Source organism: Carya illinoinensis, chromosome 14 (assembly GCF_018687715.1).
Source record: "Carya illinoinensis cultivar Pawnee chromosome 14, C.illinoinensisPawnee_v1, whole genome shotgun sequence".
Taxonomy (NCBI): Eukaryota; Viridiplantae; Streptophyta; class Magnoliopsida; order Fagales; family Juglandaceae; genus Carya; species Carya illinoinensis.
Window position 1 is genome coordinate 8,611,830 of NC_056765.1, and position 6,068 is coordinate 8,617,897.

A 6,068-nucleotide genomic window follows, 5' to 3' on the forward strand; every position below is an offset into this window, starting at 1 on the left:
GTGTATTTATGGCCAAAAAATAAATGGTGTATGATATAATCTTAGTGGTTGGATTTTTTTTTCGGGATATCAAGAGATAGTTTTATTCAAAACAAACAAGCTTACATCATAGAATTAGATCAAATAATTTATGAAACACAATCAGGATATGAATCCCACCAAACTATCAAGTCATCAAGATTCCAAGCATGTTTTTAACAAGTTTCTTTGGCTGAATGATCTCCTGCCTCTTTTTTTTCATTCATAAATAGCAAAAATAGATTATATAGATCAGAAATTTGAAATCTGACTTCCTATCCTAAAGAGATTCAAATTTTGGATAAGATATATTTTCCATACTTATCTACCAAATCAAAATATTCAAATCACCAATCCTATAAATCCTATACAGCTGTACAAATCTATCTATACTTGAAATACATAGATAAAACATTAGAATTAATTCAAGTAAATATAATCCACTAATACCCCCCTCAAATTGATGCTGGTGTATCTACTAGCATCAATTTGCTAACTAGGAATTGATGCCACTATCTAGTCATCATTTTTTAGAATATCTCAGCTACTTGAAGATTTGTAAAGATATGAGTAAGAATAATAGATTTATCCTCATAGGCTTGACGAATATAGTGATAATCCACTTTAATATGTTTGGTACGCTCGTGAAATACTAGATTAGCAGCAATGTGAATGGCACTAATGTTGTCACCATAAAGAGGAGTTGGCTTGTCTTGTGAAAAACCAATCTCTTGAAGAATGGCCCGCAATCACATCACCTCATAGAAAGCTGCTGACATAGCTTTATATTCAGCTTTAGTAGAGGATTTAGAAACACACTCTTGCTTCTTGCATTTTCAAGAGATGAGTGAGTCTCCAAGAAAGATGCACCAACCAGTCGTAGAACGCCCAGAATCTGAGCAACCAGCCCAGTCCGTATCACTATAAGCCATAAGTTGTAGAGAAGTGCCAGCAGGAAAAAATAACCCATGGTTAGGAGTTCCAATCAAATATCTGATAATACGACGAACATGCACTAAATGCATGTGCCGAGGTGTGTTCATAAATATACTGACAATATGGACAACATATGATATATCTGGACATATAATAGTGAGGTAGATTAGAATCCCAACAAGCTTCCTATATAATGTAGGATCAAAAATTAAATTACACTCATCCTTCTGATACTTCACATTGACTTCCATAAGATTATCAATTGAAGTAGTCTCTCCCAACCCAGCTAACTGAACAAGGTCGTAAGTGTATTTATGTTGATTAATAAATAACTCATGTGGTTGACTATGGACTTCCAACCCTAAGAAATAAGTCAACAATCCCAAATCTTTCATATGAAAGACCTTATGAAGATGCTTCTGAACCCACTAAATAAATTCAATATTGGATTCATTAATAATGATATTGTCCACATAGACCAACATAAAACAAAACCAGAATCACTCTTATGAAGGAACAAATAAGCATCATACTCATTCTGAGTGAATTGAAACTCAAGTAACGTATTGCGGAACTTCTCAAACCAAGCTTTGGGAGCTTGTTTTAGACCATACAATGACCCATTCAGCTTACAAACATCATTAGTTGAGGAAAGGGCATACCAAAAGAAAGTTTTATGTAAATGTCCCATTTTAAATCACTATGAAGGAAAATATTTTTCACATCCATTTGATGCAATCGCAAAAACTGAGAAGCGGCAATGGCAAGAAGGAGACGAACAATCGTCATCTCACTACAAGAAATATTAAGGTTCCCCAGGGGGGTTTTTCGTGCCAAAAAGCTAGGTTTTGGCGGGAATATTCTTTTTCCCACAAGTTCTGCCCGTGGGAGTCTCGTGGCGTATAATTCGCCGCAAATGCTTCCATTTCCCATGATAATTCTAATTGGTGGGGACTAAACGTTTTTAACCACGGAATGTTCCGTGGTTAAATCCTTTACACTTCATCGCAAAAGGCAATAAAATTCTGATCAATATCATGGGTAAAACAGATAATGCCACTAAATCCACCCGTGGGAAAAGGTATAATTCCCAACAATACAAGTCATAGGCAATGGAGTAATTCCCACCAGTGCTACCCTTGTGCAACGGTATTATTCCCATAAGTGGTACTCGTGGGTAATGAAGCACATCTGCCTTAAAAATTCGTGGGTAAAGGGGCAATAGTGACAAATGAATTTTGTGGGGATAATTATTACCCACTACTTGTTTTGTGGCAAATAAGCCCTGCTCCATTCATATATTTGTTGATTACCCATGATTGTGACAGTGGGAATTACTTAATTTCCATGAATTAAGTGCTGTGGAAAAAACCTTAATATATTGCCTGAGAAATTAACATTTTTTTTCCCCACAAAACAACACTCCTAGGCAAAAAACTGTTTCCATGAGAAATACCTTTAGGAAATGTGTCGAAGTTTTAGTGGGTGATTTTTTCCCCACAACCATATTCCATGTAATACCTATATTTTACATGGAGACATCCTGTGGCAAGGAACCTTTTATGGATTCTCCTACTATATATTGATTCCCACGAGTTTTGTTATCCATGATGAGTTGATCGAGATAGACACCACCATTTACCAATAATTCTCCCACAACTTCAGTAAACATAATGAATAACATTAATTACAATGATGTTTCTTACAACATCCACTCATTAAACATAACTCAGCTGGGATACAGATAGCAAATCCATTCAAAACATTTAGGTCATATATATATTTACAACATTGATAAGGAATGTTCCCATATGCATAGTCTTTGAAGGAAATGGAAAAACATTAATGTTTACCCTGTGGGAAGGAGAAAGGGTCATCAGCGTTTTTAACAACTACTTTTGGGAATATGCATACAACAACTACACTCTTCTACTTGCATAGACTTCCAGCAGAATAACTTCCTCCAACGTATGTTCACTGGTAGCTCCATTGAAAAAAAGGTATGACATATTTCATGGTTGATCTCACCAGGATACATTGATACTACCAGCTGCTCTTGATGCCTACATGCCTCTCTATACCAGAAAATATCCACTGGCTGAATGAAAAAGACCTGAAAAGATTCATACATGATGTTATGACTCTTTTTAAAACACTAGCAGCAGCAGTTTATAGCCCTACAATTCAGCATGGATCAACAACGTATTTAGAACAATTGATAACAAAGACACGGGAACCATCCAGCAGAATAATTTTTATTATATCTGGATATGAATAATATTCCACCCAGGGATGTTAGAATGCAATCCCCAAGGAAGCTGACAGAAATTTCCTGCTGCATCAGTAGGTTTTTGTCCAACAAGTGCAAGTTCACATTGTTTATACTGACACCAAATACAAGAGGGTGCAGTTGACACAATGAAGGTTATGGCACATTGTTATCAATTACCCTTGGTATCCATTTGTATACATGGTAGTAACAACAAACTCATCATTGTAGATGGCATTTCCATTTGCTATGTATGGCCAATATAGTGGAGAAGAATCTATTGAGATTCTGTGGTGTAATATGGCAAGTCCTAAACTATCAGATATGAAATGATGTATTGATTGAGACTATAAGCAATGCTATCAAGAAGATTTTCTGTTATGTAACTGTGAATTCGTGCAAACTAAAGTTAAACTATACTTATGAAACCCAATTTTCCCCCCAACAGTTACCTGCTGAGTTAGTAATCCCTAATATTTTTGTTGGCATTTGCTGTTGAAAAATTTACATTCATTAATGCCTAATTCCCAGTCCATTATGCAAAACAAGGCAAGAAAATCCAGTTGCTATATTCATGCTGCAAGCATCATTGATAGTTGTTTATACCTATGGCTTTCCTGCAGTTTCATGTCTGGTTTTTTCTGCACCATGGGATAATCATACTTAAATATAAATTAAGCATATATGTGTCCAATGAGGATGCATTACAGCTCCAACACATAGGTATAAACAACCAATCCTAACCAGCAATGCTAAATATATCATTATACCAGAATTAGTTATGGTGTGTATTTGCTTAACTTGCCATACAACTCCAGTGAGTTACCCAATGAATTATATTTGCACGTGAAAGCCTGAGGATTTTTGCATGCCATGTGGATTCCTCATTCATGCATAAAGATATAATATGTGAGTCTTAAGTAAATGAATTTTAAACCTTTTGCCTAACCTTTTCAATGTTAACATTTCCATAGCCCAAATCTGGACTTCAATATGTAATCATCTGATGTGGGTTACACTATGAACCAATTTTGTGCTTACCAGACATATTCAATCTGGTTAATTGACTAAATACAGATAATTACTGTGGTTCCCCCCCCAATTCGTAATCCACCTAATTAGCTATTTCAACCCACTAGTCATTTCCTAACCACAATTCATTTTCAACAAACATGTACAATGATTTCTCATACTTCATTTGTTGGTGGACTACCCTGAGGAGCATATATTAGCATCATCATGGATTCTAAATATCAAAAATCAGTATATTTAAACCAAGAATATTGATAGAAAATTCTATCTACCATCACCCAATCTCGAACTACATCCAATTACCTTATGTAGGTCACTTCGCATGGTGGTTGCCAAACAATTATACTTCCATGTATGAGCAAATACATCCTTCCATCACTGAAAAAAAATAAGACCTGCTAGAACCCTTACATGCAGATCCGTGTATGCACTACTTGTGTTTCCCTGAAGTGAAAAAATAAAGGAGATTAGCAATCTGTACCCAATCATTTAACAAATATCCAAGAACTTCCAAACACTACTTCATAGTTGTAATGAAATATATACTCACTCATTCAGCAGCAAACCATCACCTGATGGTAACACATCTGCTAATCTAGTACCCATTCCCATATTAAACTAGTTTATGGAATTCCCAAAACAAAAACCTGTGTCCACTTACAGTGGAACACCTCCCACTGTATTTTTTCAAGTCAAAACTTGACCCCCAACCTTTCCCCACAGTTGATCAAAATAAATACATTATAATTGTTTCCATTTCCAATAGGGGGAACAAAAACATGTTATATCCCCATGACTGTCTTCAAAAAACCTTTACAATATATTAGGAATTTTATGCATCTCCTTAAGTCTCTTGTTGAGACTCCCTACTTGACCCCAAATGTGATGATATGGCCATGATTTGTTTGTCATGCTCAGAAAACTGTTTTCGCAGCTCAGCCATATCACCCAGCAGTGCTTCTAGTTTACTCTTATATAAGTCAGCAGATTCCTTGTTCCTTGCATTCTCCTCAACTATACGTTTGAATGCCTTGTTCTTTTTCATGAACGAGGAGGGCTCAGGTATGACAGAGTGGCCCAGCCCTCGTGTGTAGCCAGACTTGAACCCCAACACCTCTTTGAAAACATCACCATTGTCAAGTTCAACATCCTCTTCAGTTTCTTTCTCACCCAACCTCTCAAGCATCAGATTCTTAAAGAAAATACAATAACATCGTAAGTGCTATTTTAAAATCTGACATGCATAAATAACAATATATTTAGAAATCAGAGGGAAATTATCACAATTAACTCACATAATTGTGTTCACTAGCTGCATTGATGAATTTACCCTTCTTATTGGACCAGTGTGTTTCTTTGTAAAACTCTATCATATTACAAGCCTCCTCACCCTTCAAATAAACATCCACTTAGTTAAGCCAACTCAAACAATTGGTTATCCATAACACATAGGACTCACTTCTATGTGTGAAACAGCTAGCTTACCCTCTCTTCCATAAGCCTAACAAATGATTTCCTGCCACTTGTATGTTTAATCTTCTGTTTTTTCCTATTGTTACTGTTCCTACGAGATTGCTCCTGAAATATGACAACCAAACAATATTGTCATGCACTTAGAGTTATGTATGAGATCTCCTGAAACTAGTATTTATGTATATATTTGTAAACAGATGGATGAAAAAAACTGAACTCAATTGTATTGGGCTCAAATTGCAACTTCTTATAAAACCAGAATCCCAAACCTTGAATTTGGGGCTGGCCCACATTTCACATAGCCACTCCCATACATGTGGCTCCACCCATTCCTTCCAAC

General features: G+C 35.9%; 1 long non-coding RNA gene across 1 annotated transcript; it reads right to left on the reverse strand.

Annotated features, from left to right (window-relative positions):
• Positions 1-5,357: 5,357 nt before the first annotated feature.
• LOC122294157 lies at positions 5,358-5,840 on the reverse strand. Its single transcript, XR_006237538.1, has 3 exons — positions 5,741-5,840; positions 5,551-5,646; positions 5,358-5,447 (listed from the first exon to the last, which is right to left on the reverse strand). It is a non-coding gene; the product is annotated as an uncharacterized LOC122294157 (long non-coding RNA).
• Between the last annotated feature and the right edge of the window lie 228 nt (positions 5,841-6,068).